Genomic DNA, 12,752 nt, shown 5'->3' on the forward strand with positions numbered 1-12,752 from the left:
CCCATACATGCATACAACTACAACACAAATAATGATCAAATTAAACCCTTTAGCTTGTTTTTGTGTGTTTCTGTATAGAGTTCCTGTGGGCTTGGATGGTCTTAACACTGTTTTACTATTCAGCCTTTTCACTTTATCTACTGCTGAATACAGCTCTCTATTTAGGAGCACTGTGGTCTATGTCTCCAATGCTGAGCAGTAGAATCTCTAGAGGTGATAGTGTTTGCTGGCATTATGCATGGCATGGCTGCAGGTTATGCAATGTAGATATCTTACTGATGCGGCTGTGTTCAGCATTGTTCTTTCTGCATACCTTCCAAGAGTATACAAATGCTTCATACTTTGGATCATTTTGTTCATAATTACCTGTTTAAATGTTTTCATCTTTTGTGTAATCTTGTGGATCTCTAGAGGATGACCTTGAATTTAAATGAGAATTAGTTTGGCCAGGAGAACTTCCAGCAGAGCTGTAGGCAGGGTAGGACATGAGCGGGCAAGGTCCACCCAACATCTCTAAATGCCCAATCAGGAATGCTGTGTGGGAAGTCAGAGCTGTTAATGTCACTGCAGTGGGCCCAACTACATAAGCTTTAGGCCCCACTTGTTAGACAATTCTGGCTATGCCATTACATTCTAGTACATTGGCTGAGTTATCTTAGATGTCAGATGTCAGGGACTCAGTAAATCCTTCCGAGTGTGTACGCTCTTTTTGTGCAATTGCTCCAAAGATTTCCATTCATAAGAACTTTAATGATCTTCTAGCAGAATTATGAAGTTGGAAAATATGTCTGAGGAAAGTTTTTTGCCCAGTGGGGTGGAGGGTGGGTTCTAGGAAATAAACACTCCAGTGCTGAGCTCTGTATTTATGTGTTGCATAGAGTTTTATCTCTGCAGGGTCACAGGTAAGAAGAGGTAAACCCAATACCTCTTGTAGACAAAGTGCAGAAAAGTCCTGGTTACCTTGCAATGGGAAAAGGCTTGGTTGACCCTTTAAAGAAAGGATCTGACACGTGTTGCTGTGTTTTCAGAGTGTGTTTCTATTTGTTGTAGTGTAGACGTATTGTCTAGAGAGGGTCGACAGACGTCAACCCCGAAGGGTCTTTCTCCAGGCGGGTAAATTAGCAAAGGAGCATAATATCTTGTTAAATTTTGTTGCCAGAAGGCATGAGAATCTGTAGGATTCACAGTGTCCATGAAGCTGCTCCTTACTGTTTAGGTGTACTGCAATGACTAGGCTGACCATGTTTTTTGCCCAGGTAAAGCCTGCAAGAAAAGATCCCTCTGCCAAAGCCATTGACTAAGCTCCTGGAGAAAACATGTATTTAAATGTTTTTACCACTGAACATGTGCCCTCTTCAATCCTGTCAACAAGAATGTTGAGATGACCGGCATTGAAGAAATGTGCTTTGCCTTTGTTCAGGTATAAATATGGTGTCTGCTTCTTGATAAAGGATGTCCATATTCTGTCTTGTATCAGGCTTAAAGTGATTAAAGGGTGTTCGGATCTCATCTCCAACAGCGTGATGCTGGCAAAATTATGGGCTAGGGGTAATGGCTTTCATAGAAGGCACATTTCTTGCAGGCGAAAGATGAATGTATGTGATGACCTGGTACAAAGATCGGTTTTAAAAGAATTTCCTTTTCCACATAACATTTTCTAGAGATTAGAGGGATTCATAAACTGCATTTGAAAAACCTATATTTCCCTGCATACATCAATAGTCATATCATGCAAATAAATCTGTCAATTTCCTTTCAGTATAGAGTAATGTTGCATAATATACCTCTGCAATGATTACTTCTGCAAATACGCCTTAAATACTGATTACCCCATTCGGTAGGATCATGTTCGGCTTTTGAAGGGAGGCCTTCAGAATTTTGTTTCCACCTAGGAAGGTATGCATATTCAAAAGTAGGAGTTGGTTGTACAGGAGAATGGTTCCCTCTCCCTCTAGATTTCAGACTTATTTAGTGACTGATGTGCTCCACCCAGCCATTCTTGGAATAGAAGCCATTGACATGAAATCCGGACATTTCCAGGAGGTTTTTAGAAAATGAATGGTGAAATTGATCGGCATTCACACATTTGGAACACTTTCTAAAGTCACTGATCAGCTCAGACCGTGTGAGGGATAGGGTAAGTAGAAGCTAAACAAGTAGAGGGGTGTGGGACTGTTTCTGAAGATTAAATTGGTCTAAGGACAAGAGTGAGGCTTTTCCAGATTAAAGGAGTCTCTACCCTGAAGGAGGAGCTACCTAGCTTTTTTTTGAATTTTTTTTTTAAGGCTGGGCAAGACAAGACGAGCAAGTTCCTCATAGTGTAGCGAATGAAAGTGGGCATATCTGGTGACTTTACTATGATGATACATTTGTGGGCTAGAGAGTGACATTATCAAACTCAGCAATAAGGGGGGGGTTCTCTTTCTCTCGCTCTCTCTCTATCTTTGTAACTCTCTCTAAGCATTAATACTTTACCATGGCCTCTAGACAAGTCCAGAAAGCTGTTGTATGGAAGTCGGGTAATTTTTCAGAAATGTGCCACTGTGTCTTTCAATGAACATTGTATCAGTGTGTAATAATATACTTGTTTCCCATGACATTTGTAGACATTGTTGTGTTCATAAGCCTAAAATATTTCAAAATGCTGGACAACCAATCTACTTTAAGATGGAAGCTGTACAGTGTGCCCTTCCTCTTCCAGGGCCGTACGTGTTCCTGATCTTTTTGATCGTTATATTAGCATACTAACAGGAGTGACGACTAGATATTCCTGAAGTGTACAATCTTGAATGACCAGTATTATTTTGAAATCATATTCCTTGACTTTAAAATGATACAATTGTTATTTATCCATTGATTTGTTCCATTGTGTACATAAACACTCATATTTAGATATTTGGATACAACACTACTGTATAGGTGGATGAATGACCTAGAACATTGCAACCATTATGGGACCATGCAAACAGGGAATCCTATCTCTTTTATATATTTTTTGAGTTTTTTAAGTGCCACACATGTTTCCACTTCTGAGATCCAGGAACAGGAATCATCTCAAGGGTGGGGTAAAGAAGAACATGCCACAAAGGTAGGGAATTAATCATTTGCAGAATTAGTAGATCCCGTCACGTGGTTGGTAGGTGGTCATGGGTCCAGAAAAATATAAGATGACCAAACAATTTACTGATATTCCTTTGGACTTCCACCATGGGAGGTTTGTGAAACAGTATCGGAGGTTTTTTTGTGCAAAGTTGTACAAGAATAATTCTCTGATGCTACCTGTTAGATGTAGCTTTGGTGAAATTAGTTGAATGTTGTGATGAACCCAAGGCTGTCGTCCCTTTTCCTAGCAGAAGAAACCATCCTCATATGGTACAGACAGTTTCTCATTATAAAGGTCTCACAGCCTCACCTCCTTTAATAACCTCGAAATCAATGCGCCTGTGTAAAACTGAACCAGCTACATGTACTCGGACAAAGAAGAACAGCAGAGTCCATTAAAGAGGAATGGTAATTTAAATGAGACGACAAGGCCCCATGGGGATGATTGAAATACCCAGGAGAACTGCCACAAGCACTCTAGTCTTTATCTACAAGTTGAGAGCCAGCATGGGACAAAAAGAAAAGAAGGACAAGAGACTGGGTACAACAGCTTTTGGAGTAATAGAAGATGGAGGAGCCGTGGTAGTTGACGGAGAAAGCAGAAATACATTAAGGGAGCTTTGTGGATTTCCTAAAATACCATGGGAATTCCACCAAACCTGGAACATTGCCTAGAGCCTGAGAAAAGCAGATTTTCTGCCAGAATGTTCAACTGTACCTTCTGGCAAAGGTGCAGAGATGGTCCATCTTGAGCAGTGGTCAGTTCGTTTTGGCAATCTGACAACAAATTCACATACCATTTTGCCAACACATTCTGAAAGTAGACGATCAGTGGAGGATGACCCTGCGTTATTGCATTTCCATCCGTCACCCACTGCATCGTGTACCATTCAGAGGCACCTGAGTTCTCTTAGTCAATGAGAGCACAGCATCTGCTGAGCACATTTAAGCATGGGCCACAGTCGCCAAATTCCCAACGCTGCTAGATAACTCTCAAAGGAACTTTTACCTGCTAATGCAACTTCTTTCATAGTATTCATTCCCTTCCACTAGAAAACAAGGATTCCTTTTTGTCTCTCTGAGGGATAGACTATTGCTTTGCTTGCACAACATTCATTTTTAAAAGGTATTTTTTCAGAATTTGCTGGTTTACGTGATTAACGGGAATAAACCCAATTGTTCTCGGTTTTATTTTGAACCATTTTTGGCATGTATTGCTTTAACTTGCATGCACAACTTGTTCTCAACATTGCATGGTGTGCTCTTAAAATCTTTTTCAATTGCAATTGAAACAAGTTCCTCATAGTCTTTTGTATATCTCTGTATTCATCAAGATATCTCATGAAGACATTCTGTTTCAATTCATACTATCCCTTTCCCATCATGTATTTTCCAGCATATGCCATTGTACTTGATCCCCCCTTTTATTCTTAAATTCACACCTTTAAGACAGACAGCTATGAAAAGGGTAGAAACGAGAATATTGAATGTTCCCTGATCACCCTTTGAAGTGACCATCTGAAAGGGCTCAGGTCCCGATTATTTATGTATTTATTAGCATTTATAGAGCGCGCAGCAGCCCTTAGGCATCGTGGCGCCGATTAGAGGTCACTTAGTCCAAGCCTTACCTGCCCCATCATCCAGAACTTTGCAATGGAAAAGAAAGATAGCTTTGAATAGCACCAAAGTGCTGGCATGGCTTTTCTCCAATACGCCTGTAACTATGTGTTGTGTTTTCCATGTGTGGTGTTGGTTGCTGGCAGGTGTGGGGGTGATGGTATGTGGCAATATTAGGATTTCTTTGCTGATGGCCTGCGACCTAATTACTGTACTCTGCTGTTCTTCGTGATGGTCTATTATGTGTTGCTATTAAATGTACAAAGATTCAAACGTGTGCCCCCATCTGTGCATGTTAATACCAAACCCCTAAAGGTAACACATTGTAATGCTGATGATACAACCATTTCTATTCATTTGCAATGTTCTCTGATTCTTTACATCAGCAACTCTCAGTGTCTCTTGGCCTTATAAACTTGGATGGTATCTCATTTGTTTACAAATGAACCCTAAAAAAACCGAGATCTTGTTTTTTCCAGCTACTTTAAAAATGGTGTGCCCTAGCTGCAATTAATTTCTACCTGCTACTTTAGAATATTCTTCTTCTGCTCTTAATTTAGGATTTATCGTCAATTCAGCATTTCATTTACAGAATCAAATCTTACTATTGACCAAAGCTTGTCATACTCAATTTTTGAATGTTAAGAAAATCTGTCACTTTAAAATGTATTCTGCCACAAAAACGTTGCTACTTACTTTGGTATTATCCCGTATAAACTAGTGTTGTTCTTTATATGTTGGGTTGGTTAAGCTCTTTTACCATTTCAATCTATTCTTCATTTGGCAGATAGGATCTTTTTTACTTTGATTTATACTTTGCATGATTTCCTGATTGCCCATCCACTGTATATTTGAGTTTCATTTTCTTTGCATTATATTTAAATGTATTCATCGGCTTGCTCCGATCTATCTTGCTATTGTTATTTCTTTGCATCAACTAGCTCGTTTACTCTGCTTCTCTATGTGTTCTCTCTGTTCCACGCCCCCTTGTGCAAATTCTAATGTTCGTTCTGTCCAATTGGTGCCCCCCTCAATGTACGCATCTATACTACTCTAACACAGTTTAAACTACGTCTAAAGCTCCATCTTTTATTCCTTGTTTTTTTTCAAATTAAATGTCACTTAATTATGGCTATGTTGGTTTTTGTCTGCTGTTGATTATTATCTTTATTTACACATTCTAATTGTGTTAAAATAGTTTTGCACCAATAGTGTATTATAATTGTTCAGCATTTTGGATAGAAGAGCTATACAAGTATAAATAAATAATGCATAAATAAATAACATGTGTTGTGATCCATGCCGCCCATGAAACGTCAAGTGGCCTGTAAAAAATTGTGTCATACATGTGTAAATTCGTAATTGGGTTGTCATGTTTGCCTTTTGCCAGTGGAGGCCAAGTGTGTCTTCTTCTGGCAGGAATTATCCCCATGTGCAGTTTCCTCTTCCTTCTCACTCTTCTTCCTTGCTTGTGTGTTGCAGATCTGGTTAAGGTTAATCTCCATTATCACAGAATCAGTGATCAGAAACTATTAAAAGAAAAAATGAGATACTCATCTGTGGTTCACATTGAAACATTGAGGAGTGATTGATCGGGAATCAACAAAAAGTTATGGAAGGAATACCTTAGTCGATGCTCCATAACCTCTCCAAATTATTCTGATGGTATCTGAATTTATTGTGTTTATGTCCTGACCAATGTAATCAAAGTATACGTACCTAAGGATGACAGGCTGCCAATGGGTGCTTTCAGGAGCTCCTATGGCTGTTATCTGGGTCCTGGTTTGTTTCTGAGGCAGTGATGTGTAATTATATGATCTTTATCTACACATTCACATGGCATGCAGCTGAAGTCTTTGCATCATCTCAAGCTGTCTAATTGCCTAACTAGAAAGCATCTCCCTCTTCCACTCCCTTCATTTTCAAACTGAAGCATCATGAGTGAGCTTTTCATAACTGTTTAGGTTTCCAGCCACCTATGAAAAACAACTGATCTCTTACCAATTATTTCAATGTTGGTCATGCCACCATACATGTTATAACTGTTTCATGCATCTGAAGTAATGCTAACACATAACTGATCAACTTTGCCATTCCTGGGCCAGGCAGATTTATGATATCATGACACGTTTGTCAAATGCTGCTTCCTGTATGTAAAGCAAAATTATAGACAATTGTGCTGTTGGCGCAAGCACAGTTCAAAAGTAATCAAAAGCGAGGATTCTTAAACCTTTTGCAGGTCAAGATTATAGTGGTAGCATGCCAGATGCCCGCTCGAGTGGCTAGTTGACATATGATGCTTATAGAGTGATGTGTAAGGCTGTATAAATCACAGAGGTGTTGTATTGCTATGGCCCATAGCACAAGTAAAACTGCAACCTCTCCATTAATTGTGACTCTGAAGTGTCGGTTTGGTGTAGGTTAATATTTAAAGCTCTCCAGACTTCAGAAGAAATGCTTTCAACTGGTCCATATAATGAATGCTGCTTCAGGATGTACACATTAACCTCCTTGTACTCTCAAAATAGTTGATGCTTATAAATCCCCCTGTACCTCTCAAACAATCCTTCTTGTCCACCTAACTCGTAGGTTCAACCTCCCTCTGATGAGACTGCACGCAAACCGATGAAAATGCAACAGGTCTATCCAAGTTACACCCTAAATTGTCCTATTTGATTACTTGATTCCTCATCCATTATCCAGAGATATGTTGGTCATACTACACAAGGAGCTCATACACACATACTAAATGTATTGAACTTACCCATGTTTACTCAAACAAATTAGAATCAATTTCAGTAATGTTACATCATTGTTTATGTAAATGATCAACACCACAACAATTGCAAGGACATTGCTTAATTCATTATTGTGGGACGATTGCACCATACCACAAGTCACCTTTCTTCTTTCAAAGAGGTCCTTGAGTAGAGAACATCTGAAGAGGGTGCTTCATTATAAGTGTCCATGATTGATGAGCATACAGTGGGGGTCTGTTTTGCTGGATAGAGTCCGATCCCAAGCAATGCAATGAATTTTGCATCTTCCTCTATTATGGGAAAAGTTTAACACTTGAAACCTTGGGTTTTAGTAGCGGTTGAGGCTACCACGATGGCTCATGACAACACTGATGCCTGGCCATATTATCATCCACACAGGTGCAAATATATAATGAGCATCACCTTCTTATGAAGGCAAATGTACGGCAAATCACAACAGCTCACGTTTAAGCATTTAATGGAGTATTTTGTAGCATTTGAATGTCTGGATTGTTTAGCAGGGAGTAGATGAGTGATGTAGCATAAATCATTGTTGTTAGAATTAGTGGGGTGGTTTTCCCATTCAGACCATTTACTAATTTGTCATGTGTGTCTTTATTGGCAGTGTTAAATGAGGGGAAAACGTGGAATGCAGGCATCTCAAATCGACAGGCATTAAAAAAAAAAAAAAACATACACAGTAGCTAAATAGGCAGAATTTTGTTTTAGATTTAATGACGGCCACGTGCTTTGCTCCCTACTGCTTAAGAGAAGGCCAAAGTAAGCGAGAGTGATTGTTTCCAGAAAGCAAACTGAAATGGGTAATAGGCTAAGACTCATGATTGAAAGGGAAGATTTCCCTAACAGCAATATTAATATAAATAGGATCTCAATAGTTTAACATTCAAATGTATCTGCTTACAGTCGGATGAGAGAATTAAACGTATTCTAACTGAAACACTTGCACAAACGTTCATATAAATCAGGCCGTCATGTCATTTCTCTGAAAGTCAACAATAGAAATCTTCCGTGGCCAAGATGCACAGACTATTTTCAATGTCCACACTGGAGAGCACCTCAAATAATGTTAAACATCCTCATTTAAAATGGCGAAACCGGTTCGAATGTAGTCTTTCTTTTCATGTACTACTGCTGAAATCACGCGAGTCTGTGACATAACTTTCGAATCCCCTTGCCCCCCCCACAAGAGATACTAGTTACACTCTACCCTTAAATACGGGTAAATCACCTACTTTGTATAGCTCTTAAATGTCGCCGAATTCGTTATTTTAATAGACTAGCCTCCTATGTTAAGCTTGAGACATCATTATAAGATGGCCGGCAAACTTGCAAGATGTCATTTCTTTATACAAAAGGAAGAGAATGCAACGAAATGTAACTGCTCACCCGTGGTTGGGTTTTTGTCATTGCGCCACACCTCTGTCTGGACCACAGACCCCAGATAAGTAAGTACATATTTAAACTGGATTGATATTTGTCAGATTGCATTCCAATCAAAAGTACTTGCCCTTGATAATGCACATTACAGTCATTATGCTGGTGATTTTAAATGAATAGATCAAAACCATATAACTCAGTGCACATCATCAATACAATAGGAGCATAGCACTGCCACTACTGGCCAGCACTACATAGATTTGACTCCTTTTTTAAGTGTTCTTATATTTATATCTGGCTTTTCCATTACTGGCCCAATATTGTTTATTGTTTTGTAAGTCTGCACTCATTTTTTCATAGGTTCAGGACTATCGGCTACAAAGTCCTGTTGCTTTAATTTTCTTTGGTTGTAGCAATATGTTTATGGCTCTGCATACGTACAATTATCAAAACTATAGTTTGGTTTCAAAGCTTTACAACGCTTTGATATTAGTTTATTGTCACACTTGTATGGTTTGTATTTTTAGTTCTTTCACCATCTTCTCACACTTCTTTTACTATCAGTCAGTTAGAATTATTAGTGGTCGGATTTTTGAGTTTGAAAAAGCAATTAAGAATCTACTTTTGGAATGTTAGAGGGCTCAACAGTTACCTGAAACGTAATAAGGTTATGTTGTACTTGAGGCGACAGAAGATAGACATCGCCTTGTTGCAGGAGACACATCTGACGAGGGAGAGGATGGAGATGGTGGGGAGGAAATGGAAAGGGATAGCGGTGGGTTCGTCGTACTCTGCCTATGCAAGAGGAGTTCTTATCTGGGTGGCGCCGCATGTCCCATTTAAGTTAACTGAAGAAATTGTGGATGCAGATGGGAGGTTGGCGATAATTAGGGGGCTGTTAGAGAACAAAGAAGTATGCATAGTAAATACCTACGCTCGTAACCAAAACACGGCGGCATACTTTAGGACACTGTGTACCAAGCTGAGTGTGGGTGTGGGGGCTGGGGTGATTTGGGGAGGGGACTTTAATTGTGTCTTGAATCCAGGAGTAGACAGGTCGGATGGGGGGGCGGCCAGGCGCAGCCCAGCAGCCAGGGTGTTGCAGAGGTTGCTAGCAGACTTGGCAGATGTGTGGAGAGTGAAACACCCTGAGGGGAGGCAGTACTCGCACTACTCGGCCCCGCATAAGCTACACACAAGGCTTGATCTTTGCCACCCCGGACGTGGTTGCTGAGAGTACTCATATAGAATACAAAGCCCCTGGTCCTGGGGTGGCAGTATTGCCCCCCCAGGGCGCGAATACCGACGTGGCGCTTCTGGGCAGAGGCACTCAAAGACCCCGTTTTCAGGGAGGATCTAAGAGAGGAGATCATTGCTTACTTCGAAGTGAATACTGGCAGTGTGCATTCGGCGGGCACTCTATGGGAGGCCTTTAAGGTGGTGATGAGGGGGGTTTCCATTGCGAAGTCAAAGGGGTTGCTGGGTGGGGTTCTGGCTGAACTACAGGCGGCTGAGATTGAACTGGAGAAAGAGCTGGAGGGAGGTGGGGCAGATACTGAGGAGACATTCAGATTACAGCAGAAGTGCGCGGAACACTGGGACAGGCTCAGTAACTTAAACTACAAAAAATACATAGAAAGGCAACACGCGGGAGGAGATAAAACGGGCCGGCCCCTAGCATGGCTATATAAGAGTGAAGCCCCCAGGTCCCCGATTCGAACTGTAACCGGTGAGGAGGGCGAGACGGTGGACACTCAAGAAGGAGTAAACAGGGCATTTCCGGAATATTATACTGCTTGATATGAGGATGATGGGGGGAGCAGCCAAGAGGAGATTGATGAGGTACTGGAGGACATAGGCCTGCCCAAGGTGAGTGACGAGGAGAGGGAGGAGCTCGATGCACCGATCACGTTTGAGGAACTGAAAGAGACGGTGCGGCAGTTGCCCACCAGCAAGGCTCCGGGGGCAGATGGGTTCCCTAGCGAATTCTATAAAATGTATGAGGAGGAGGTGCTCCCACCCATGCTAGAAATGCTCAACGAGGCGTTTGAAGTAGGACGGTTGCCGGAGTCGCTTAGGGAGGCAATTATTATACCGCTCCCCAAACCTAATAAACCGGGACATAACTGTGGCTCCTACAGGCCCCTGTCAATGTTGAATCAGGACAGTAAGATCCTGACAGCTGTTTTGGCCAACAGAATGCGGAGAGTGATCGGTAAGATGATTCACCCAGACCAGACAGGCTATGTCCCGAGTAGGAACATCACTCACAACCATAGACGACTCCACCGAGTGGTTAAATGGGGGTGCAGTCAGGACAGTGAAATGGCGATTGTGGCATTGGACGCAGTCAAAGCGTTTGATTCTGTTAAATGGCCGTGGTTGCTGGCGGCCCTGCGTGGGTATGGCATGGGGCCAGGCTATGTTAAATGGGCTGGAATGCTATATAGCGAACCGCTAGCCAGGGTCCGTACGGGTGCAGTGGTGTCGGAGAGATGGCAGCTGGGCAGAGGCACTAGACAAGGGTGCCCGTGGTCCCCGATGTTATACATTCTGGCCCTGGAGCCCCTAGCAATATACCTCAGGCAACAATATGAGCCGATCGGCATTAAGGTAGGAGGGGAGAGGCATCTCATATCTTGTACGCAGATGATCTGTTATTGTATCTAAGGTACCCGGAAGAGAATCTTCAGTATGTGTTGGAGGTGATGGAGCGGTATGCCAAGCTGTCCGCTATGGCGGTGAACCCTCAAAAATCTTGTCTATTCCCGCTGGGGAGGTACGTGGGAAAGCCTGTAGAGAGGTTACCTGTGTTGCAGATTCCGTGGGCGACGGGTTCATTCCGCTTCTTGGGGATAGACGTGTATCACTCTATTGAAGAAGAACACAAGCACAACACTGAAATCGCTATAGAAGAAATTGGGAAATGCATGAGGTTTTGGGAAAGGTTGCCCTTAGCGATGATGGGTCGAGGGGCTATGCTTAAAATGGTGGTCCTGCCCCGACTTTTGCATTATTTCAACAATATCCTTTATATGATCCCTAGGAAGTTTTTTGTTAAGCTGCACAGTATGTGCAGAGACTTTTTGTGCCATGGTACCCGACACAGAGTTGCATTATGGAAGCTGCAGAACTTCTATGAGAAAGGCGGTATTAAACTGCCTAATTTCAAGGCGTATTATGTATCGGCACAACTGCAGTATGTGGCTAGGTGGCTCTCTGATGAGGAGACCCCTGAACACAGGTTGTTTGGGAGGGACTGTGCTCCTTTTTACTTGCAGGAAATGATCTGGGTGGCTAGCTCGGATATGAGCGAGCGCCCTAAGATGCTGTTGGTGGGATGGAACATGTGGCGCCGAGCCTGCCGCATGATGGGAGACCCTTTCCCGTGTGTCCCGCAGATACCGCTGGTCGCGCTGACGAAGGGGGACAGGCAACTGAGGGTAATCATTAGGACTTATTGGGAGTCGGTGGGTCTAGTCACCTTGGGAGACATCTGGCAGGAAGGGGCTATTGCGGAGTTTGGGGAACTTGGGACAACGTCAGGACAGCACGGTGGCCAATATGTCACTTATCACAGGGTAGTACAGGAGATTAGGAGTAGGTGGCCTGAAGCCATTTTGGCGGAGGAGCCGGACACCGCCGTCGAGGTGATATACGATACATCAGAGGGTGGGCATGAGGTGTCCAGGTTGTACGAGATGTTGATGACTAAGATCGGGAGGGATCTGGTGCATTTGAGATCAGAATGGGAAACAGAGATGGGAGCCCCGATGGAGGATGGGATGTGGGAACGGGCTTTGGGATATCACAAGAAGGTGTCGAGAAATGCCAGGTTTAAACAACTGCAGTTGTACAAAACGCACAGGGCGTACA

The 12,752-nt window shown here is 42.4% G+C and overlaps 1 protein-coding gene across 4 annotated transcripts in view; it reads left to right on the forward strand.

Annotated features, from left to right (window-relative positions):
• SGCZ (sarcoglycan zeta) overlaps positions 1-12,752 on the forward strand; it is a 6,780,780-nt gene that overhangs the window by 6,239,813 nt on the left and 528,215 nt on the right. The window lies entirely within an intron of this gene.

Source organism: Ambystoma mexicanum, chromosome 6q, assembly GCF_040938575.1.
Source record: "Ambystoma mexicanum isolate Mex_15411 chromosome 6q, UKY_AmexF1_1, whole genome shotgun sequence".
Lineage (NCBI taxonomy): Eukaryota > Metazoa > Chordata > Amphibia > Caudata > Ambystomatidae > Ambystoma > Ambystoma mexicanum.